The sequence below is a fragment of the Eubalaena glacialis genome, chromosome 2, assembly GCF_028564815.1.
Source record: "Eubalaena glacialis isolate mEubGla1 chromosome 2, mEubGla1.1.hap2.+ XY, whole genome shotgun sequence".
Classification (NCBI taxonomy): Eukaryota; Metazoa; Chordata; class Mammalia; order Artiodactyla; family Balaenidae; genus Eubalaena; species Eubalaena glacialis.
Window position 1 is genome coordinate 15,503,060 of NC_083717.1, and position 26,807 is coordinate 15,529,866.

General features: G+C 36.7%; 1 protein-coding gene across 2 annotated transcripts in view; it reads right to left on the reverse strand.

The window, feature by feature from the left end:
* Nucleotides 1-26,807, reverse strand: part of PLXDC2 (plexin domain containing 2) — a 419,623-nt gene that overhangs the window by 265,122 nt on the left and 127,694 nt on the right. The gene's annotated exons all lie outside the window — the stretch shown is intronic.

Below are 26,807 nucleotides of genomic sequence, written 5' to 3' on the forward strand. Positions count from 1 at the left end.
ATATTTCCCTAATATATGAGAGTATTATGTTGTTTAGTTGCCTTTGCACAGTTATAACATAAGGAAAGATGCAAGGATTATGTTTGCAGATAGAACTCAACAAACATGGTTCTCTACTTCTTTATTTTCAGCATATACTACTATTGGGGAACATATTTCCTAAAAGTGGGGAGAATGCTTCTGCCCCTTCAGAAGACCCCTGTTCAAATATTTTATTGATTATCTCTCCAGCTGCCATGAAAAAACAGCTACCTCTGTCTGACTGTGACACTTCTGGAGAAACCGTCTTAATACAAAAAGAAGTACAGTTGACTTTTGAACAACAAAGGTTTGAGCTGCATGGGTCTACTTATACATGCTAAATTCTTACAACAGTACTACAGGATCCAATGTGGTTGGTTGAATCTACAGATACAGAACTGCACATACCAAGGGGCTTCTGTAAAGTTACATGGGGATTGACTGGAGTGGGGTAGGGGGGTGGGGGGATGCCCCTAACCCCTTGAGTTATTCAAGAGTCAACTGTTTAACAGGCAAAGTCCTTATTGAAGTGCAAGTCAAATATTTTCTTTCATCCATATCATCACCTATGTTAGCCTATGGGATAAAATAATAGCATACTACCTTTTGCATGGTAAGTTTAAAAACATACTTTATGAACATTCACTTTTTTTTTTTTTAATCCAAATTCCGTTAAGCATCTCCTAGGCATTTTTTTGTTGTTTAATCATTCATACTCAGAGTAAACTATAGTAAACTAGTTTTATATTGCTAATATGGCATTAATGTAAATATGGCATTAATATGGCATTAATAAGCTAAAACTAATTTGAAAATTTGCTAATACAAACATTTTAGAACTTATCTAAGGGGCTAAAATGTTGGCTCAGAAAATAACAAAATTGAAAACAATACAACGTTTGACTTTAGCACTGAACAGCAAGAATATTAACATATTTAATCCTTGCCAAATTATACAATTTGGAGATGATGTCATATACTATATATTTCCTTTTTTATATCTCTGTGGTATGGGTTAAAGTATTCTAGTCCTAAAATTCACTATGAGGTAAATATTCATTTTTGATAGTTCAGACATAACTCTTAACTATTACCTTCAGTCAATTCTTATGCATTGTAGGTAACAGTGGTATGAGGATCACTTGATTTTGAGGAGAAAGTTTAGATATGATTTCTATAATTTTTAAATGGTTAAGAAAAATATGTATAGATGACAGCACAAATGATAAAGCAAACTAGACAATGTTAAAACTTTGAATCTGGTTAAACACATGCAAGAGTTATCTGTATTATTCTTGCATTTTTTCTTAAATTCCAAATAAAAGAGCAACCCCCTACTCAAACAGATACTTTTACACCAATGTTCATAGCAGTATTACTCATACTACCCAAAAGACAGAAACAATGCAAGTGTCTATCAACAGATAAGTGGATAAACAAAATGTGGGGTGGGTGTGTATATATATGCATATACACACATATATATAAAATAAAATATTATTCAGCCATAAAAAGAATGTAAATCTGATTATAATACAACTTGGATGAAGCTTGAAGAGTGTGCTAACTGAAATAAGCCAGACACAAAAGGACAAATATTGTATAATTCCACTTATCTGAAGTACCTAGAGTAGTCAAAACATTAGAGACAGAAAGTAGAGTAGAGGTTACCAGATACTGGAAAGACAGAATAACGAGAAATTATTGTTTAATAAGTACAGTTTGGGATGAAGAAAATGTTCTGGTGATTGATAGTGGTGATGACTGCAAAACATGGTGAATGTAGTTAATACCACTGAATTGCATAATTAAAAAATTGTTAAAATGGTAAATTTTAGGGCTTCCCTGGTGGCGCAGCGGTTGAGAATCTGCCTGCCAATGCAGGGGACACGGGTTCGAGCCCTGGTCTGGGAAGATCCCACATGCCGCGGAGCAACTGGGCCCGTGAGCCACAATTGCTGAGCCTGCGCGTCTGGAGCCTGTGCTCCGCAACAAGAGAGGTCGCGACAGTGAGAGGCCCGCGCACCGCGATGAAGAGTGGTCCCCGCTCGCCGCAACTAGAGAAAGCCCTCACACAGAAACGAAGACCCAACACAGCAAAAAATAAATACATAATTTTTTTTAAAAAAGGTAAATTTTATGTTATGTATATTTTAACACATAAAAAATGATCCCCCAAAATAGGTCCATTGCTTAGATTTGCTCCTTTTTGGGTATTCTTATTATTTATATATTATTATATTTGTACTTCAAGAGACTATGTTTTATATGTCTTTATACTTTAACTCCATAGAATAGGGTCTGGTACATAAAAACAATTATTTAATATTTGATGAATGAATGAACAGAATTCATGAAAAAATAGTAGGAAGTCACTGGTTATAACCCAGGGAGGGTCCAAATTCTTATATATTATTGAATGTCCTCATCTTTTTTGGAAGTTATGCATATCAGGTATTTTCCAGTTCTGTGTTTCCCTAGGTATCAGACGTTCAAAGCCTTTCTAAACCAATGAATCTTCAAAATCCCAACAAATGAAGAGTAGTCTCATACGACAGATAACCCCAAAAGCAGGTATATACATGGTGAATCTGGCTCCAAATCAAGGAAAAAAACTAAACTTATTCATCATTAAAAAAGGCCACAAGGAAACACAACATTGTAAATCACCTATACTCCAATAAATTAAAAAAAAAAAAAGGTCACAAGGAGAAAAAGTGTAATTTTTTGGTGAAAAGAGTCTAAATTTTAAACAAGATAGAGTAGGGGAAAAGTAATAGGATATAAAATGGAAGTTATAATGCTGAACTCTTCTATTTTGTTAACAAAAAATAAAAATAAAAAACAAATAGCATCAAAACCTAGAAGGTTAACCTAGAGTAAAGAAAGATGGCAGGTGTACCCTAATATTTAAATTTCAATCAATTTAAATCCAAATATTATTCATGACACCTGGACACCAAAAGGAAGAAACTAAGGTACTAATGGGTGTAAACTAAAATATTAAGTGGGTATAAAAACATGTTATGGGGGAGGTGGGATACACATTACATTGAAGAGCCAGACAAGACTTTCAACAATCTAGAAAAAGGAAAAAGGAAAGCAAAGAGCTTTTATTTTTTTTTTCACATCTTTATTGGAGTATAATTGCTTTACAATGGTGTGTTAGTTTCTGCTTTATAACAAAGTGAATCAGCTATACATATACATATATCCCCATATCTCTTCCCTCTTGCATCTCCCTCCCTCCCACCCTCCCTATTCCACCCCTCTAGGAGGTCACAAAGCACCGAGCTGATCTCTCTGTGCTATGCGGCTGCTTCCCACTACCTATTGGTTTTACATTTGGTAGTGTATATATGTCCATGCCACTCTCTCACTTTGTCCCAGCTTACCCTTCCCCCTCCCCGTGTCCTCAAGTCCATTCTGTAGTAGGTCTGCGTCTTTATTCCCGTCCTGCCCCTAGGTTCTTCATGACCATGTTTTTTTTTTTTTTTAGATTCCATATATATGTTAGCATACAAAAAACCCCAAAGTTAGCAGAAGGAAAGAAATCATAAAGATCAGATCAGAAATAAATGAAAAAGAAATGAAGGAAACAATAGCAAAGATCAATAAAACTAAAAGCTGGTTCTTTGAGAAGATAAACAAAATTGATAAACCATTAGCCAGATTCATCAAGAAAAAAAGGGAGAAGACTCAAATCAGTAGAATTAGAAATGAAAAAGGAGAAGTAACAACTGACACTGCAGAAATACAAAGGATCCTGAGAGATTACTACAAGCAACTATATGCCAATAAAATGGACAACCTGGAAGAAATGGACAAATTCTTAGAAAAGCACAACCTTCCGAGACTGAACCAGGAAGAAATAGAAAATATAAACAGACCAATCACAAGCACTGAAATTGAAACTGTGATTAAAAATCTTCCAACAAACAAAAGCCCAGGGCCAGATGGCTTCACAGGCGAATTCTATCAAACACTTAGGGAAGAGCTAACACCTAGCCTTCTCAAACTCTTCCAAAATATAGCAGAGAGAGGCCTCATTCTACGAGGCCACCATCACCCTGATACCAAAACCAGACAAAGATGTCACAAAGAAAGAAAACTACAGGTCAATATCACTGATGAACATAGATGCAAAAATCCTCAACAAAATACTAGCAAACAGAATCCAATAGCACATTAAAAGAGGTTTTAATTATAGGTATTAAGAAGAATGGTGGTAAAGATGCGTAAAAATAATTTCGGGAGTTGGTTAGGGTGGAGAGAATTCCTTTGGAATTAAGCAGCTGGTCTGACATGTGGTTATTCTATGAAGGTGTGACCTGCTGTGGTTTGCCCTGTGTCTGGATCTGGGTCCTCTTTCTATCCTCTCCAGACAAATGGAATGAACCTTAGTTGTCCTTTTACGCCACACTGAAACCTGGGTAATGGTTCTACTCCATTTATAGTTTAATTGATTAAACTTAAGAATGGCAGTACTTGAAAAAAGAACACTGGGAAAGGGAGACATCAATAAATTAAATGTATATATGTATATTTTCACCCCTAACCAATTCACACCTCAAAAATTGGTGATAACTGGCCATGAGCACTTCCAATGTTCATAAGCAGAAATCACGATTTGAACTGAACTCCAGTCCCACTCAAACATAAGCCTCCTGCATCTCTTGTAGAATAAATTAACACAAATTAACATGTTTTTATTCTACACAGATAATTTTCTTCCACATTTCCCCAGAGGAAAATGCAAAACGCTCTGAGGCAAACTTTCAAGTGTATTGCTTATAAAGAATGGCATGTGAATAAAGAGGAGAAAACACTGGCAGCTTGTTCTCACTTTAACTTTATGTAATGTGTCACATCTCACAACACACTGCTCTAGTGAAGTGTTTTAACCTGCCTTTTGTTATGAATTACTTGGCTGGGTAACAGACAAACAGTCTGGGATCATTTTTTTAAAGCCATCAATATCCTTCAATGCTATTTAGAATGCCAAGAGAATGAGTTCTTCCTTATCCATCAAATACTTCATGAAGTTTAATTAAAATTAAGTCAAAAATATTCTGTGTGTTTGTAGAAACCTTAAATTTGTTAACCTGTTATTGGATTTTCAAAAATACCTGGTTAGAAAACTGATTTAATTTTCTATTTATATGTAAATTTCTGTTTCTAAGCTTAGATTCAGGTCTGCTCTGAGAATGCTAATCCTAACTCTACCGTATTTAAACTCATTGTGGGTACACTTAGAAAGACCTCATGTCAGTCCACAATACACTTACCAATATCAGACATTTGAAACATTTCAAAGCACTCTGCAAAATGCTTATCTCGGTTCCTGTTTAAGAAAAGAAATGCTTTCTTCTCAACTCATTGTGGATTCATTCATTCGCATGAATGAGATCACGTTACTTGCCAGCTTCAAACTTTCCAAAGGCTTCCCAGCAGTACGCAGAAGCAGCAGCCAGAGCCGTGGCACAGGCAGGAAGGGGTCTCCTACTGGAGAACTTGAAGGAGGACCACTATGTCTGGAGTAGAAGGAGCCTGGGCAGGGGGCTTAAGAGTAGGCTGGGGAGGAGAGGAGGAACCAGATCCCCCAGGGCCCTTGCAGAGCATGAGGAAGTTGGGTTTCACTCTGAGACAGTTGGAAAGTCAGTGGAAGGGTTTAACCAGGAAAGGGTGTGATCTGACACGTGTTTTCAAAAGATCACCTCCACTATTCTTTTCAGAATGGTTTGTAGGAGTGTAAGATGTTTTCATCACTTTAGAATCTACTCATAAGAGTAAGAAAGAAAATGCTTCTATTCCGAAGATGTTCAGCTATCATATAGAAAGACTAACATGTTCACTCAATAAGGGGTTGACCAATTCCCATGAGTTGTTGGTTAGCATAAAGAGTGGACCGTGGAAAGTAAAATAAGTAATTAAGCTGACAGGCGACTAACAACTTAAATGTCAAGGATCATTAATTCTCCATTTCAAGTATTTAATAAGACACATGAAATATCTGACTGTGAATTTTCTACATGTAACATCATCAGCAAGTGAAAATAGGAAAAAACTAGTCTTCACCATAATCCATTACAATGATCTCCATCATAGTAGAATATTCATTTAAATTCCATGTATCAAGGTGTGGCATGGAGGAGTCAAAGAACATGATTTGTTCTGTCCCTGTCTTTCTTCATTTAATATCCCAATAGTTAGAGAGGAAAGCAATTTTGGCTTAAAATAAAAGCAAAGGCAATATGGGGGGGTGGGGAACATCTCAAAATTTAGGGAGGCTTATCGTTCACAAGCAGAGACTGTGTCCAAAGTCCACATTTCTACCAAAAGTCTAACCAAAGATCTTTTTTTTTTTTAATTTATGTATTTATTTATTTATTTTTGGCTGTGTTGGGTCTTCGTTCCTGTGCGAGGGCTTTCTCTAGTTGCGGCAAGCGGGGGCCACTCTTCATCGCGGTGCGCGGGCCTCTCACTATCGCGGCCTCTCTTGTTGCGGGGCACAGGCTCCAGACGCGCAGGCTCAGTAATTGTGGCTCACGGGCCTAGTTGCTCCGCGGCATGTGGGATCTTCCCAGACCAGGGCTCGAACCCGTGTCCCCTGCATTAGCAGGCAGATTCTCAACTACTGCGCCACCAGGGAAGCCCCCAAAGATCATTTTTAATGTATTTATTGCCCAAACAACTTAGGAATGCAAATGGTAATGAAGTTGTTTTTCTGGACGGATAAGAAACCTTTACAGTTCTAGTAGATGCTCAATAAATTTTTGTGGGAAGAATGAGTAAACAACATAATCTCAAAAAAAAAAAAGGCAGAAGTACAATTTCCTTCTACAAGAGTAAATATGAAAGGGGAAATTAAGAGTAGCTGTTATAAAATCAAAAGCCCTACACGGGGCTTCCCTGGTGGTGGTATGTCTTCTTTCCTGGTTTAGCTAGATTCATTTAGAAAAAAGGATGGAATTAAGCAATTACCCACTGATTGCTATTGAAGCTACTACTGATAACTTGTATCAAGTGATTCACTCAGTGAAGAGTCAAGATTTAGAATTTTCTCATTACTCATTAAGTTGGGGTTACCTGAAGAGATATGCTGCTTAGAAGAGGACTTATATCTACTAAATGTGATATGAGTAATTTTAGATTTAAAAAATATACTAAAGCACATACAAATGAAATTAAAAAAGCATGTGCTCATATGAACTTTTATGATAATATATTTAAATTTTAGCAGAGTTACTGCTCACAGAGATAAATTGACTTTGCAATCTGCTGCTCTTTGTTCAATAATGTTATTGATCATAATAATATTCTATAATGATTCACTGTTCCCTCAGCAATACAAATGATGTCCATGTAGAATGAAAGTTACATTATTTCCTTACAATCCTCTGTTTTGCATCCAGTACCACTAACAAAGAAGCTGCTTTTTATTGTTTTTTTTTTAATGCAAAACCTTCCAACTAGATGCTGAATAGGCATCTCAAAAAACAAAAAACAAAAAACCCAAGATATCCTTCAGTAGGTGAATAGATAAATTAATGGTGGTACATCCAGACGATGGAATATTATTCAGCACTAAAAAGAAATGAGCTATCAAGCCCTGAAAAGACATGGAGAAAACTTAAGTGAATATTATAAAGTAAAAGAAGCCAATATGAAAAGGCTGCATACTGTGATTTCAACTATTTGACATTCTGGAAAAGGCAAAACTATGGAGACAGTAAAAAGATCAGTGGTTACCAGGGGTTAGGGATAAGGAGAGATGAATGGGTAGAGCACAGGGGATTTTTAGGACAAAGAAACTACTTTGTTTGATATTATAATGAGGGATACATGTCTTTATACATTTGTCCAAAACCATAGAATGTACAACATTAAGAGTGAATCTGAATGTAAACTACATACTTTGGATGATAATGATGTGTCAACGTAGGTTCATAGATTGTAAAACATATGCGGCTGTGGTGAGGGATGTTGATAGTGGGGTAGGTTGTGCATGTGCGGGAGCACAGAATAAACGGGAAGCTTTGTGCCTTCTGCCCAGTTTTGCTGTGAACCTAAAAATGCTCTAAAAAATAGCTGATTTTAAAAAATCTCTTGCTGTTGCCCATAAAAATTCAGCCAGTGACCATGTTTTCCATTTTTAATCCATTTTTAAATGATTTAACTGTATTACCAATCTTGTATAAAAACATACAGATTAACTTTGCTCTCCTAACAAGGAATCAAAGAAATAAAATCAGACAGGTATTATTTCTGCTTGTATTACTGGATTGTGTTGCAAAGAGCTGCTGTCCCATAGCTGAAATAAGCCCATGAGTCTTAACGATATTCAAGAAGAAAAATGATTGTGAAGGTAATGACTGAACCAGGATACTGAAATATTAGGCTTGTAAAGGGCTAACAGAATGGAGGGATGATTCTGACTGAATCCATGGCAAATCAGCCGCAAGAGACCAACCAGGAACTCCAGGATTAAAACTAGTCATGTGAAGTGTTGTTATTTCTTCCTCAAGGAAGAAGATTCTAAAATACTATCTTAGGTGACTCCGTGATTTTAAGAACATTTTACAAAAACCCAGTTTTAGAAAAATGAATGCAAATACTCTGTTGGGGGAAAAGTCCTTGTTATTTGTATCAAAAAGTCAAATTGAAGCATAATCTGCAGAGACAGAAGTGAGTCGAGAAGACTATGTATTTTGGAGTAATGATAACACGGCTTGTGATTTCTGTTTTACTCTTTGTCAAAGGACTGCAGGGGCTTTTCCATGTATTATCCCATCTAACTGACCCAGCTCAAAGAGAAGGAGGGTCATTAATTTATGGATGGTTAATTATTATAGGAGGGCTTTATAAACAATCACGGCTTGGATTTCATCTCCAGAAAGGCCTGAAGAGCTACTTTGCACTCATTCTGCAGTGGGTCCTTAGGATCAATGTCATGCTAATTTGAAACAATCCATTACTTTATTGGTTATGTAACTTCAAATTTTTGTGTTTAGATGGACAGATACTATGTACAATGAGTTAGCTGTAAGCAGGTAAAAAGACCCATGCTGAATTAGCCACCATGAGAAATAAAACTGACACCCACCAGTTTGCCTTTCAGTTATTCTTTGACACCCACATCAACCCATTAGCTTGTGCAAAGATGCTTCCAGGTTCTGAGTAGTAAGCTTACTAAAAGAGGAGAGTCCCAGATCTCTCCTTCTGCTAGAACCCTCCACTACATCAGATTTAGAATAATTTCACTTATTAAATCATCTCCAACTGAATGAGACTGAAGTCTCAATTGCACCTCAAATTACATAAACTTCCAAAAGGAAAAAGCGTGTACAGCAGACTAATGTATCAGGACTCATGCATCTCTTCCCTCTGTGCCTCAGTTTCTTCATCTGTAAAAACCTAAGCTAATTACTGTGAAACAGAGATTAGAAAAAGCAAACACTAAATTGTTCAAAATTCATTGCTTCTTAAATAAACTAAAAAAGCTTAAAATTAAATTAAAAACCCCCCAAACATATAGTACTATTGATTTGACTAAAGGCCAATCATATATCTCAATAATTGAGCCAAACACAGTTGAGAATCAATGTTGGCACAGTTTTCTTTCTTATACTTCATATAATGTTCATTGCTACCAAAATCATTCGGTGCCCATCCTCCGTATTAAAATCAAGAAAATAAGGGGGAAGGTGAGATGGATAAAGGAGGCCAATTGTATGGTGATGAATGGAAACTAAATTTTTGGTGGTGAACACACTGCAGTGTATACAGAAGTAGAAATATAATGTTATACACATGAAACTTACATAATGTTATAAAGCAATGTTACTTCAATTTTAAAAAATCAAGAAAATAAAACTGATCTCATGTTTTCTTTGAAAGAATGTAAGCCTAAATAAATTAATCAAGATCAACTCAAAATGATAAATACAATAAATTTTATAAAACCAGATGTTATAGACTGAATGTTTGTGTCCCTCCAAAATTCACATGTTGAAGCCCTAACCCTGAGTGTGGCTATATTTGCAGATTGGGCCTCTGAGGAAGTAATTAAGGTTAAATGAGGTCATAAGAGTGAGCCCTGATCTAACAGGATTAGGGTCATTATAAGAAGAGGCATTGGAGGAAAGAGCTCTCCATCAGAAACTGAATTTGTCAGCAACTTGGATTTCTAGCCTCAAGAACTGTGAGAAAAAAAAAATTTCTGTTGTTTAAACCCCTCAGTGTATAGTATTTTGTTATAGCAGCCTGAGCAGAGTAAGACACTAGACTTACCAACAAATGTAACTGATCCTTTACTGTGTGTTAGGTATTTAAGTAGTTTTTGTGAAGGACATACAAGAGTATAAGGCTCCTTCCCAAATACAACTTGACAAAATATGTCAATACACTACAATCTTCAGCTACATATACCCAGTACAAAGATCCATTCATTTAAGCAAAAAATAGATATAAAAGAAAACATAATCATTTTGTTATTTAAAAATGCAAAGACGTTATCAAATTGACATTCATTCTCATGTCTTCTACATCTTGTACGTTCACAGTTTAGCAAAATATAATTGAAATAAGAAGCCTGAGGCACTACAAAATCATCAAAGAGAATTTTAATAACACATAAGATACTTTGATAGTACTTCAAATACACCCAGCATATATGACATTTACTAACAAAAGGAGTCATTTTTAAAAGAGATTTTTAATGATAAAGATTCAATTGGAAATTGAAGCAACTACCAAGTTCTTGGATCAATCTAGATTGTCTAGGCTTAGCCATTTCTCCACTGTGAATATGTCAGAGGCACAGTTTATTTTAGGAGGTGGTTTGGAGGCAGCTCACATTGTTACATGTGCAGGAACTTAACTAGCCCCTTGCTGTAAGGCAAACTGGATCAATGGAACCTTCAGAGAATCTAAAGCAGGGAAGGAAAAACCTCATAGCAACTCAAGGGATAATTGAAGAACTCGCTTAAACGATAAAAAAGTAGTTTATCCAAGTTGGCTCAGATTATTTTGAAACTATTTATTGAGTATGTGTCAAGTACTGAACAGGCTCAGGAGACACAAAATTGGTCTTGTACAGAGGTATCATGAAATCGATTTTACCACCCACCTTCCTGTTCCAATGGGAGCATTTCTTAAAGTGCTATGCAAAAACAAAAACAAAATGAAAGAAAAAAACAACAACAACAAAAAAACCAAACCAAACAAAAACAAAAAACCCAAACAAACCAATGTTCTGCAGCATAAAGTTCAGGAAGGTTTGGTGAAACCAAGTTAAAGTTATTTTAAGGCTGAATGACTCATAGTCATTACTATGTTAAAGTGTACCAAGAATCTCCAAACTGGAGGTTTGGCAACTTAGAGAACTTTTGTCAAGAAGCATTTCATGTGGTTCCTGTTCCACCTGCATACACACATTCATACTTACACATACATACATGAGAAAATGTTAGTAAGTAAAGATAGTCACTATCACCAAGTTCTTACTCAGTCATTTCCATAGATACAAGAAACAATAATTGTGAGAACTTATCTTGTAACCAGTACTTTGCAGAGTGGTCAGTAACCTGCCATGTGATAATGCATTTGCCTTCTAAGCCTCCAATTTGCAATATTACTCACCAAGTGGCAGGTCCAGTGATAATTAAAATTTTTAAAGTGCTTGGTCTTACATGGAATTATGATTGGTTGACAGCACTTTATTTATAATCTTGTTCAAATGCCAAGTAATTACTGAAGAATGAAACTAGAAACAAAACACACATGATGTTGTTGTGGTTTTGAAACTCTACACCCCTAGACTTAACACTGAATTCTTATGGTGCTAATTTACTTTAACCTCAGAACTAGGTTGCAATTAAAACTTGAACAATAGAATTTCCTTTTATGGACATGAAGTTGTTTTTCAAAAAAAGGATATGTAGAAAACTTCTATGCAAATAAATCCTTTTTAACACAGGACTGTTTGTTGCTCATATAAAGTAACTGTAAATGATAGAACTCAGATTTTTTGAACACTGGGTAAAGACAAATTATAAAGAAGCAAGTAAGTGTATAAATAAATAAGATATATTTATTCTATAAAGATAATAGAGAAATTGAAACATAAAATTTGAGAGTCAGAGGAATTTAAAAATTAATTAGCATACTTTGGTTAAAAGTGGTGAACTACATCTACATATTTGCTTCTGCTCTTACTTTAAAACCTACTAAAATCAGAGTGTAGGAATCTTTAAAAACTAAAACCCATTAAAAAAAAAAATGGAAGAGAAAGAGAGAACTACAAAATTTTAGCTGTCAGAAAAATAGAAGGCTGATTTGCTCTGAATTTGGATCTATCAACTACATCAGGAAGTAGGGGCAGATGTGGGGCAGAAAAATGGGGAGGATTAAGATGAAGCTAGACATTAGATGATCTGCTCACCTTAGCAAAAAGCTGGAGGCTTATTATCTACAAAGGGTAAAATAGAAGTGACACCAGGTGCTAGGGACTGAATGTTTATGTTCCCCCAGGGTTCATATGCTAAAGCCCTAATTTCTACCATGATATTATTTGGAGGTAGGGCCTTTGGGATGTAATTAGGGCTAGATTGGTACATGAGGGTGGGGCCTTTATAAATGAGATTACTGCCCTTATAAAGAGAGAAAGAATGAAACTAGAACTCTCTTTCCCCCATGAAAGGAAACAGCAAGAAGGTGGCCATCTGCAAACCAGGACGTGAGATCTCATCAGATGCTGAGTCTGTTGGCACCTTGATCTTGGACTTTCCAGCCTCCAAAATTGTGAGAAATAAATGTTTGTTATTTAAGCCACCCAGTCTATGGTATTTTGTTACGGCAGCCCAAACAGACTAGGACATCAAGCAGTGATGAAAACAGGAACACTGCCCTGTAATCAGGAGATTACTTAAAAGGTTATTATCTAAATGTGGAAATGCCTGCCCTCTGCCCCATCCCTCACTGGCCTCCTAGGATGCTGATGTCTGCTTGAGGAACTCCAGGTAAATGAAGAGTTTGTTCTCCATGGGATCTTAATAAAGAGTAGATTCTGATCAGAAGCTTTGGAGTGGCAGTTAGAGGTTCTACATCTAACAAGCTTACAAGTGTTGTGAATGCTATTGGTCATGGTAGCAAGTCCTAGAATTTGACCAGCATAAAAGACTGATAGAGACTAATATTGGGACTTCTCAACAAAAAGGCCCAGCCAGATCAACCCAGAGTGAATGCCAGTTAGCTTTTATCCCACTCTATACTTATGAGCAAACAGCCAAGGACTTCCAGACATCTGAGGAATGTCTCTAATATAAAAGAGTGAGACCAAACAGATAAAGACAACTTGAAGGGAAGAGATATTCTGCAATGAGATAAACACTATCATAACTATCCTCAGAAATATCAGAGACTATATTTCTTTCATGAAATAACATGATTTTATTTTAACAAAAAAAGGGAAAAAGAACTCTTAGAAATTAAATCTTTGATATTAGGAATATCAAAGGAATACTAGAGATAAAAGGAGGCTTAGAAGAGAATTTTGAGAGAAAAAATTTTAAAAAATAGATGGAAAAATAAGAAGCAGCAAAATGGAAAAAGAGAGAGAATATTATTCTAGAAGGCCTCACCCTAACCCTAACCCAAATCTCAATAATAGGAACTCCAGAAAGAAAAACAAAAAACAAAACAGATAAAATGGAGAAGAGAAAAACATTAATCAGCAAAGGAAATTTCCCAGAATTGATGAGTTTCCAGACTGATAGAAACCACTAGGTTTCCTGCAATGGAAGTGAATATACGCACACCTGGCACATCATCATGAAATTTTTGAACACTGTGGATATGAGAACCAAAATATGTTGAGACAGAGAGAGAAAACAGATCACAGACCAAAAGGTGAAAATGACTTATGACTTCTCAACAATGTCACAGGAAACTAGAAGACAAAATAAAACAAACAAAGAAACAAAACCTTTTAAATTGTGAAGGAAAATGAATTCCAACTTAAAAATTCTATATGCAGTCAATTTTGCATGAAAGTAGAACACTTAAGATAGGCAATGTCTCAAAAGTCTCTCTCTCAAGCATTCTTTTTCAGGAAACTACTGGGAGGTATCCTATACTAAAATCAGACATTAAATCAAAGAAAAATAAGACAAAGACCTTATGAAACTAGAGATCCAACTCAAAAGAGAGATGAAGGGACTCCTAATACATGACATATCTCAGCTCCAAAAAGTGCTTTCACAGTCCTAGTAATGTTAATATTGAGAAGTTGGAAGAATGGTGTGTGATAGGGGACTGGGGTTAATATAAAGAGCTAAAATCTCGTCTTGCATAGTGTCTTATGAGACAGTAAAACTGGAATACCAAAGCTAGCACTAAAGGAATATTATTTAGATATGTGTCAATAAATATCAAGAGGAACAGTTAAAAAGAAGTGAAAACAGCTGCCTCTGTAAAGTGGGAAATGACAGAGCTGTGTATGTGGCTGATGATGGTTATTCAACTCTTTAAACTATGTGTCCACATGACTTTCTATGCAAATGGAAAGAATAACAATGAATTAATCTAACACACTCATTTTAATCATGAAGAACCCGAGAGACTCAGAATTATGACCTTTTTCTTGGTCCCTCAATAAGTTGCCTTTAAGACCAGAGCATTTCATTGTTTCATTATTTAAACTGGCATAATTATGTTATTAAACATAACCACAGTCATAAAAGTTTAGTAATTGTTCACTCATTCATTTCACAAAAATCTATTGAGTGCTAACTAGTTCTCTGGGGTAAAATAGGGAGCAAAACTAGACCCAGTCTCTGTCCCCATGGAGTTTACAAGTTGCTAAGAGACATTTATATGACATTTACTGCTAACTAGAAGACCATAAGATTTGGAAATTAAGTCTCCTAATCGTATACTCATCTGTTTCTTTCCTACATTCCTTGTGAAAGTTTTTCTGCCCACATCCAGTCTAACTCTTGACTTCATTTACTGACACAGTAAGCACTAAGAAATTTATTTTTCCTTTCTTTCTCAGTGCCAAGAAGGGTCCAGCCACCATCAGCATTTGAAGTATGGCCTTTAAACGACTTCATGTTTCCATGTTAATGTTGCTTCGTCGCCAACATTTCAGCCCACAGACTGGCTGACAGCCCTACCAGAGCCGCAAAAACCACCAGCTGGTTGGGGAGCTAACAATTTACATCTCGTGGTGCAATGAAGATTCAGTAATAAGTAGATTTTGTTGAGGATTGTGGAACTACATGAGAAATTGGCCACTTACCTACTTCCTGATGGAAATGTGACATAAGAAATTCTCTTAAAGGAACAGTACCATCATCTAGACAGACATTTAACCATTCTCCAACTTCAAAAATAACTTCAAAAGGCACACGTTGATGTACTCTATCAATCTTGCTTTTCTCCTAGTTAGGTTCTCAAAAATTAACATATTTTTAAAATATTAACTATTTTAATGTTTAAAATATTATATATAAAAGTTGTGCATCTTACTTTTTACAAGCTAATCACAGTAACTATGATGATTCTTTAGTTTCACTTATAAAACTCCCTTGAAAACATGAAATGTTCTAATTTCAGTTATTTATTCTTTATCCAAAATGAAGACTTCTTCGGTTTGTTTTTGGAAGTTTTTCATACCCCTTCATTCATTCTCTTACTTACTATTCCGCATGTCAGATGGAGGCAGGCGGCGCTCTCCCAGGGAGCCCAGTTCCCATAATGATGGGTATTCAACCAAAGAGTGCTTACTAATGGCTGTTCTTGGGACTTTCTGGCTGATGGGCCACCATTTCCTACCCACTTCCTCTCAGACTGGTAATTCATCACCAGAGGGAAAACTCCATTATTATAACTTTATACTGTACCAGCAAAACCGGTGTTTCTCTAAAGGTAAACCTGAATCCTATGCTTTTGACTCCAGAGTGTCCACAAAAGCAACTTTGTCATATATTTCTACTTGCTAATTTTAGGCTCTAAGTAGAAATTAGAAATTTCTAATTAAAAATTGAGAGGCCAAAATATCCTTAAGCAATATTCTTTTTTGCCTACTGAATCCCTTTCCGATAATGAGAACATTAAGTTTGCATTGGCAGTACGGTAATAATCGCCTGAATTCCCACTAGAAAGGGTCATACATATTCTCAAATCCTAGAGGATGTTAGACAACTGAAATATCTGCAACAATTGCAAATGACAAAATTTTCACAAAAAATGTAGAAATTGACTGGTTGCAGCTTATTAAGAATTATATAGCTAAAATTCAAAATTAAGGACTCTAAGTTTGATTTAAATTTTTACCCATGAATTGATAGAGTTGCCCCCATCATAGGAGAGTTAATGAAACCTTACGGTTTTTCCTTTAGCAAAAATACAAATTTCTCTAACATTTTCAGTATTTTTCTTAATTCTGACTATCCATTCCAGGTAGACAGGAAGTAGGATATTTTAAATGTATTTTTCTCACCAGTGCAAAAAATGTACCTAGAGGACATTAATTAGCTCAAATTCCTCCAACTGATCAATTAAATGCCGCTTCCTTTTAATTTCAACTTTAATGCCATAGCTCAGGCTTGTTATATTCCTTCTGTATCCTAATAGCTTAACCATGCCCCTGTATCCATTCTCTCCTCATTCCAGTCTCCCTTGCTCACTGTTGCTAGATACATCTAGATAGGCTCAGACGACCAGTTCAAAAACTTCTACTGGCTCTTACTTGTCCACAGGATAAAGGCTGGACCTAGTCATCTGATTTAAAAAAAAAAAATGCCCATTCCAAATGATGTCCCACCCCACTCTACAAACCTTCTAGCTAAAATAAACTGCTCCTCCACTCCCAAATAATCCTTAGACATTCCTACCTCTATGCCTAGCTCGTGCCATGTCCTGTTCTTAGAATGCCTCCCCCCATCCGCACTGTTAAGCCACAGACCATGGTGCCCTGCTTGATTTCACACGCACAAGACCTTTCTCCACCTTGTCATGGCGATTAACATATGCTGACTTATATCACAGGTAATCCCATCTTTTCTCTCTATGATCCTAGCATCGGGCAGTGCTGCATTAAAAGGGTTTAATAAATGTTTGCTGAGAGGTGAATAAATGAGAAAAACACATGCCAAGCAGAAGTCTAGGACAACACACAGTTACCTAATAAACCATTAAATGTAGAAAAGCCCAAATGCGTTTATTCTGCCCAGGCACTGTTCATTTTCCTTAATCCTAGAATTTTGAGCACAGCAATCTTTACCCTTGCACACAACCGCTTTGCAGGCTGCCAACTCACTAGGCTATGCAACTTGCCTCTGTTACCTCAGAATACAGCCCCCCTCTTCTCAGGCCTTTTATTTACTCCTTAGCTCTGATTTAGGGCATAGCAACCGTGACTGTCAAAGTTGAAACATTAACTAGCCTATAGTACTTTTCCACATATTTATGATAACAGGGAACTGAGATTGTGTGATGGACCCAAATATACAGGGTTTTGGTTTGGTTTTAGCCAATGATTTTCACCTCTTAAAACAATTCATTGGGGCTTCCCTGGTGGCGCAGTGGTTGAGAATCTGCCTGCCAATGCAGGGGACACGGGTTCGAGCCCTGGTCTGGGAAGATCCCACATGCCGCGGAGCAGCTGGGCCCGTGAGCCACAATTACTGAGCGTGCGCGTCTGGAGCCTGTGCTCCGCAACGAGAGAGGCCGCGACAGTGAGAGGCCCGCGCACCGCGATGAAGAGTGGCCCCCGCTCGCCACAACCAAAGAAAGCCCTCGCACAGAAACGAAGACCCAACACAGCCATAAGTAAATAAATAAAAATTAAAAAAAAAAAAGTATGTGCTTCATTTCTTTATTAAAAAAAAAATTCATTGATCATGTAATGATTAGCATATTAAAATATTGGTTTATTCACTTTTTTCACTCTCTAACAGCTTCTTGAAAAACAGAAATAATTAAAAGGTAAATAGCAGAATGCAAAAAGAAACAATAAATCGGCATAATTTAGCAACCTCAAAATCTACAAAATAATCACAAATTGGCTATGCTATAAATTAACCATATATATATATATTTTGAATTTTATTTTATTTTAATTTTTTTATACAGCAGGTTCTTATTATTTATTGATTTTATACATATTAGTGTATGTATGTCAATCCCAATCTCCCAATTCATCCCACCACCACCACCATCCCCCACCCCCACTTTCCCCCCTTGGTGTCCATACGTTTGTTCTCTACATCTGTGTCTCTATTTCTGCCTTGCAGACTGGTTCATCTGTACCATTTTTCTATATTCCACATATACGTGTTAATATACGATATTTGTTTTTCTCTTCCTGACTTACTTCACTCTGTATGACAGACTCTAGGTCCATCCACATCTCTACAAATGACCCAATTTCGTTCCTTTTTATGGCTGAGTAATATTCCATTGTATATATGTATCACATCTTCTTTATCCATTCATCTGTCGATGGGCATTTAGGTTGCTTCCATGACCTGGCTATTGTAAATAGTGCTGCAATGAACATTGGGGTGCATGTGTCTTTTTGAATTAACCATATATATTTTAAAATCATATGTAAACTCAAAAATCTTACCAAGGCAGAGAGAAAGGAACAGTGCAGAACTTGAAGACACTGGCAACAGCTGCATAATTTAATCCCAACGCATCCAAGGGATTTTACACTTTTTAGGTCCAAGCCAACTTCTGACAAATTCTTCTGTGACGTTGGAATGAAGCTCAGGGAGAGACTCCCATGGTAGAACATGTTTAGTCTAGATTCCTCGGGACTTTTTCAGGACTACTCAGGGACTTTTTCAGGGACATACCAGGCTTGTCCTCTATCACTTTTTCACCACCCTAGTTTTTGGAGGTGCCTGCATGTTGCATCTTATTCCCCAGAAATCCCTTCCTAAATCATGGTGGTATTCCTGGGGGCTACAAAGCCATACCAGAGGATTTGAGTATCTCACAGACAACAGAGTCTAAAATATGTCTTATGTTTGCACAATGTAACCATCTGAAAAATGCAATAACTGTCTTCTATATAAAAAGAATAAGCCAAGGTAATGTCTTCATAGGATGTAGAGGAGGTTACTACATGTGCTTCACAGTCAGCAACTGCTATGAAATCTGAAGGATTATGTGAGGTAATCCAACAGAGCTTTCATTGTAAACAGAAGGCTTAAGTTCACATTACAGTTATACACAACACAAAGGCGTTCACTGTCTATTGCTTGATTCTATCTCTCTCATATGAACAGTCTTGGAAATGTCACTGTAGTCTGCCAAGCAGCTTATCATTCCTAAATTTTAACAGGAACCAGGCCTCTGATTAGTTAGATAGTTGATGCATAAAAGGTATGAGGATTGGCATCGGCAAAAAGTTGTTCCCAAGAAATAAGTCAACCATTCATTACCTGAATAAACCAATAAAATACAAAGCAAGGGCTTGATGAAAGTGAATAATGCAAAATGCTTTCTTCATTTTAGATGATAAATCAAGGCCTACTAAGAAACAATGCAACCTGTGAAAATAAAATTTCTCCTATGGTGGGGCAGGTGCTGGGGGACACAGGCTAATGCACAACTATATGAACAATATTTAAACTTCACCAAGTCGATTGACTACTTCTTCACTTAGACTACAAATTTAGCCACTTTGTGAAGGAGACTTCTGCCTTATAGTTCTCCATATACTATGGAGAAAACAGAAAATGTACAGGGAAATAGACTTCTGTCTGAATCATGTGCAGTATATTGTCCTTTGACTTCAAATGGTATTTATTTTTTCAAAAGAAGAGTATTTTAAATCATTACGTTGTTTTCCCTTACATATATTTGTATCCTATTTTATAGCCAGTCTCAATTGTTATAAGTACAGTACCTTACTGCTTCAACAAAGCAAATGCTTTTCTGATGAGTTACCCAGAGTATGATGAGAAGAAAAATTATCTTATCTTAAAAATTATATTAACGGAAATACTGGCAAATGGCATAAAGGAATCTACAGAAATGTTCCCATGACATGCTTAAAGGACTCCAAGCTACTCATTTTTCTCCAAACTGAATAGCCCGGACTTTCCACTAAATTCTCACTCTCCACCACATTTTCCAAAGAAGCTTTGAAGTACAAGACCCAAAACTTGGAAAGCACCGATTTTGGACAATGTTAGCAATTTAATTCTTCATCTGTCCCTTATCTATCAATTCCCCTATGAATAAACTTTAATTCACTTCCATATCCATTGGGGAGGGGCAAGAGGGCAGTTGAATATAATGTTAGAAAGGCTAGTAACATACTTTTAAAATGAGCATATTCAGTTCAAACCTCAGTTTGGTTTTTGTGGGATTTAATTTCCACTGAACAGAAACCAAGTACAGATGTATTTGATTTCTCCTTAAGGGTTGGTTATGGATGAATGGAAGAAGCAGAGAAAATGCAACAGAGAAACACTGGAGCAGAGTAGACAGATAAGTGCATCTTGCCTTCCATCATGTGTTTACGATCCTCTTGCGTTACAGAAATAAAATGTCTGGTATATGGTAACTTAGGCTAACAAAGTAGAAGAGAACCAAACACTTGTCAACGGTGATCAGCTATATATATATATGGTACATTACAATTCTAATTAAATAAAGCTGTGAGGTCCTTCAGCTATTAAAAATGTCATCAGCAATTAAGCTAATTTGTGTCTGACCAGGGCTTTTACAGTAACTGATTACTTACAGATGCCAAGTGCCCCAGGGAACTTTTGCCACCTGTTCTCAATTTTTGGATTGGCAGCATCGCCCTGACAAAACTTACTGGTCTAACAGTGGGTCGTGCCATCTGTTGCAATGATAGTGATGCTTAATCAATAGTTTTTACAGGATCCCATCTGCATTACTGAAGGACGTTTTATTTTAGCTTTCCCCCTATATTCTGCCACTATTGATAATATCTGAAAATGAAATGCCCGAAATGAACCGCATTATTGAAATGTTACAACCTAACATAGTTGTTGAATAAATTCTGAGTGACATTTTTCCCCAAACCAAATATAGAATTTTCGAAGCAGAGGAGATGTGAGGTCATTGTACTTAATCTCTCATGTAACGCAGGAAATTCCTTCCACCATAAACCTGAAAGATTGATTTCACCTTCCCTTCGAACATGCTTACTATCTCCCAAAGCAGTCCATTTCTACTTTAAAGAGCTGGCAATCTTACAAGACCCTTCCTTACATTGAGTGGAGACCTGTTTACTTATAACTTCAACTTGCTGATTGATCTTCTGCCCACTGGAACGATGTAAATGAAGCCTCAACCGCCATCTATATGACAGCCTTTCAAATATTTGAAATGGCTATCTTTCTCCTCAAGTCTTTTCTAGGCTAAATATTCCAAGTTCTTTCAGCTAATTCACATAATACTTGTGCCCTTTTCTTTGTAATGTTATTGTTATAAATCAAACCCATTCCGTCAATGCCAGTGTAAAACCTTTCTCTAAAAATGTACACAATACCAAATAACAATCTTAACTGGGATACAGTCTGATTTTTCTGGAAACGAACCTGTCAATATAGCCCACTAGTACATTCACTTTTGATGCATCAGGCTCCATTTTTTGACCATTGTTTGGGGGGTTTTCCACTTTAAAACCAGAAAGCAAGCAAGGTCTTCCTTTTCTTTAAGCTGTACCATCAAAAATGTACCACCTAACCACTCAAAATTAGTTCAAGATTCCAGGCACAAAAGAGTAAGGTGTTATCTGCAATTATTTTCAGTGCACTGAAATGTCACTCATTTGTATCTGGAATCTTGAACTAATTTTAAGCAGTTAAGTATGGTTTTAACATAATTTATTCCTTCTTAACGTATTTTTTAAAATTATTATTATTTTTGTTCTAGATGTTTCATTTTATTCTACCTTTTCTAGTTTGAATATAGTATTTCTTAACAGTAAGGAATGAAGCAGGAGATAAATTAAGTGGTTTTCCTAGGTCTAAGCCCAAATAATGAAATAATACAGTGTTTTGAGCCTGTTTTGTTCATTTACTTCTTTGTCTCTTCAAACTCCCATATTTTTCTGAGTTCATCCACACATAATTCAGTTAAAATCCTTTCTTTTCACTTGTCTTTGATATCTTCTGGTACATATCTTTTGAAAATCTAGCCCAATATGGGCTTCTTGATCAACTCATCATATAGGTTCCCTATGTTGCTGACTAGTTTTTGCTTGACAAGCTCATTTGTGATTTTGTTACATCAACAAAACGTAGGAATAAGCAATTAAGAGGAAAACGTCATGCTCTAAACATTGTACTAAAAAAGTTTTTGCTTTTTAGAGGTAAGGAATGTGATGGTGTCACGATGGTCACATTTTACACAAGGTTGGGTGTTCCAAGTGCATATAAAATTTGCACCATAAAACAAGTCTTGCCATGAGGTTGCCATCTGTTAGCACTGATGAAGACAGGTTGGATTTATGTCTGGATGGGCCATTCAGAGCTCCAAAATGTGGCTGTGATACAGCGACCCCAGCATCAGCTGCCACAGTTGCATTGCTAGGTCCTCAGAGCCATTTCCCCCCAGTATTTATCCTGCCTCCACATTCCAGGCCGGCCTACATTGGAAAAAATGTCAATACTGATTGTTCTCTTCTCAAGGAGGCCTCACTAATTATGGGCTTCAGCACAGTTGGGAAAGTCTCAGTGGCTGGACTTGAGTGCTGAAGTTTTGCTGTTGTTCAGTCATATTAAAAAAGACAAAGGGAAGGGAGGGGGAGGGAAAGGACAGTTGACTGGTAATAGAATGCAAAACTGTATGCTATATTCATGAGACAAGAGAATGTAATAAAATAAGCTCATATTTCTCCTATTTGAGTGTAAATGTAACACATACACATCAAACAGAATAAGTCTGATATTTTCTTCTGTTTGTCTACCCAAAAAGATAAAAATGTATATGCTAAATAATTACTGACATTTCACTTCTAGATTTACAGTGGCACCATTTAAAAAGGTAACCCGTATTATAATATTATCTATTTCAATATCAATATCATACAGCTATATAGACCTATCTATCAGTATACATACAGAGAGAGAGATAGCCATATAGCACAAACAATGTTTGTGTTGTTTTTTAGTACCTGCAGTTCTACAATTATATATTTGTCTGATTTGTAATCATGGTGATCACAAATGTGATTATAATAGCCCATCCCACTTTTCCCTAATTCAGGACAGTTGTTGAAGGTTTACTTGTCCCACTTAACTGATAGCTAAAAGAAGCATCTTCTAGAATTGAGAATGGGATCCTTTTAGTAAGAAGGACATTGTAAATCCATTTGAGGACTACTGGGATATAATTAAGTAGGAACTTCATTCTAAAACTAGGGCACGCAAGCCCAGGGTTAGTAATAGCCGTTCTGGGGCATGCTGAAGAATTTGAAGTTAATCATCCTCATGTATGAGATTCATACATTTAGACACTGTTATTTAATCGTGTAACAAAAAAGGGGGAAAAAAAGATGTTTTGCAGAGAAATCTACTGTACTCTTGAGGATCTGTGGAGTCCAAGCACACTGTCATAGGCTTCCTCACTGCCTCTGCTTCACCTAAGCCAGGGGATTTACTGGTGCCATAGATATAGCTTTATTATTCCAGACACAGATGTCATGTTCTCTTAGCCATGTGATACACAGGACATGTGGGGATTGATTGTCCTAAGGAATCCCAGGTGATTCTAAGGAATTAAGGTGATAGAAAGGTCATTTCAATATGCCTGACTACATGAGACCAAAGGCACATATTTCCATTTTCAATGAAAGTATCAAAAAAAAGTTGGCCAGTAGTCCATGACAATTTTACAGAACTGTCTGAGAGACTTTCTGATTGCGGTAGAACGCCTTCTCAAAAGAGCTTATAGTCTATCTCGAAACTCTGCTGCATTAATCACAGCTAAGTCAGGTCATTTTAATGTACAGTGGCAGGGAAATTTTTAAGAAGTTAAAGAAGCTAATGGATCATCTAGTTTAATAGCACCCTCAGGCAAAATGATGCTCATTGTTTTTGAATAAATGCAAATTATTTAATGTTGCTCTGAAGTGCGCTGCTGTAGAAATTGGCCAAATTTCCAAATATTTCATTATACAATATTCAAAATCCCATATATTAAAGATTGTCTTTGAACTGGAGATTTGCATGCAAGAGGTCTGTTGTAGCATGCTATCAGCTTGTAAAGGGAAGTAGGATTAAGTAGAGGGAAAAATTCAATTGTAATGCAGTTACAACAGAGGCCTGGGCTGCCCTCAGGAGGAGCTCTGGACTAAAATGGCCCTTCAGAGTTGCCCTCTATGGAGGCACAGAACCCATACAAGCACCCACTGTTAACCAAGCACTTTGCTAAGGTTTGGCGATAATGAAAAAAAAAATGGTGCCTGCCCTCAAGGATCTCAGGGTCTAGTGGGACAGAGAGACAAGCAGGTAAATAATGGTGTAAGTTACTGTGCCAGGGGAAATGCCTAGCACACAACCCACAGCTCAGAGGCATTACTACAAAGATATTGCTAGGATGCTGCATGTTTATTTATTTTCCCTTTAGTGATGTTTCAACTGCTTTGACTGTATTGCTCCTTTTGAGTTTCTGAGTTATTTCTACAGGGATGAAAGATGGAACGCCTTTTAATATGTTATGTGGAAGTAGGAAGCTAGTAGGTTGGGAAAAGTCCACCCTGAATCTCCTTTTTGCTCACATAAAGGACTGATATTGAAAACCTGAGGGTCCTCTTCCTTCCTATTGCTATGCTCACTCACCTGAAAACAAACAAACAATAAAGCTGTAAGCTTCTCATGGTGTGAAGCCAGCTTCCAGGAGTCAACTGTGCACATCTCTTGCCAACTCCATTTTCAGTGATGTCTGGTTGGTAGCTTAAAATTGGTCATGGTGGGTGTATCTATACCAACGCAATTGGCAAATGCTACAAATCAGGCTTATTTTCTTTCCTCAAAGAGCCGGTTGTTAAACACTCACTGGCACACCGCTGCTTATAACTAATGATATTATTTTGGCAATGAAGTTTTCCTAGTTGCCATATTCCCAATAATGAATTAACAATTTTTGCATTTACAGGCATCTATTTATAGATGTTTGCAGAAGGTGAAAAATTACTGCTTTCCTCCCAAAGAACCAGGGATCAAACTCATTTTCTGACTACAGACATGACCTAAAACCTAAAGAAAGAAGGTTGGCTCTAATCAGCGATAATCTAAAGGGCTCTTCAGATATTTCCCATCATGTCCCCTGAAATGTGTATCCTTGAGTCGAGTACATCAAATGTCAGATGAAAATAACAGTAATGAAAAGTGATCATACCCTTGTAGGATGCAACGGAGTGCGTCACTTCTGATTTCAGGTGAAAAAGAGTATGCTTTGGAATATCTGCCCTCTAAAGTTTATTTCTGAAATACTGTAAGCCTGCTGTATAAAGTGAGTTACTAAGACAGAGTACAGAAGAACCAGAACAAAGGAGTCTCCCAGAGAAAGTGAGGGGAGGGCTCTGAGCCATAATCCATTAAACAATCAGGAGAGAGAAATTAAAAACAATCCATAGGTAAAGATGGCTGCAGACGCTTCAGTGCAAATGACAAGAAAAAGACAAAATGGATCCCCTAAAATATGAATTTCATATAATCAAATGCTTATTAACAGTTCATCAGCATCAATTAGATAAATTAGATGCTATATACCTCTTAAATATTTAAATCTGTAGTTCTTAATCTATAGCATGTGCTCCTTTTGTTCACAAAAAAATCTTTGTGAATGTTATCAAAAACTGCCGAATTTGGTGAGCTCTTTAAAAGGAAGATAGACTATAAAAAACAGAATTTAAAATTTAAAGGTGTTTTATTTTCATTTCACAGTGACATTGGGCGCACAAGAGCATAACACACGTTTCCAAGTTCCACTGGCACTGTGACTCTTCTGCTATAGCATTATTCACTGGGGTACACGAACGCTTGCTTAGCATTCACACCTGTCATCACTCACACTTAAGCAGTGTCTGACCTTTGTTTAGAGCAGTGGGTCCTGCAGTGTGGTCCCAGGTGAGCAGCATCACCTAGACACCAGTTCGATATGCAAATTCTTGGGCCTCAGCCTCGACCTACTGAGTCAAACTATAACTGACAACCCTGTACTGTATCATTGAAATTTGCTAAGAGAGTAGAACTTAAATGTTATTGCCAAAAAAAAAAAAAAACAAACCAGGTAAATATGAGAGGTGATGGATGTGTTAATTAACTTGATAGAGGGAATCCTTTCACAAAGTACGTGTATATCAAGTACCACGACGTAAACTTTAAATACCTTATGTTATTTGTCAGTTATACCTCAGTAAAGCTGGAAAAATAAATAATTTTTTTAAAAAGAAAAGGAAATAGGGTGGAGTCCAATGATCTGTGGTTTGAAAAGCCCTGCAGATGATTCTGATCTCAATAAAATTTGAGAACCACTGGTTTAGATGTAAAAGATAAACCAGGGTAAATTCTAATTCACGCAAAAATGGACTGACAGGCAGCACATGGGAGGGCACAGATTACGTGTACCCCGGTTACTCCTGTATCTTTATTATCTTCCACAGTGTCTGCCCGTGGTCAGGGTCAGTAAATACTTCCGGAAAGAACAGCCTTCCTTTTCTCTCTTTATCAGTTAAAGAAACGACGCTAACTGAATACATCAAAAGTCCTCATGCTTCGTTG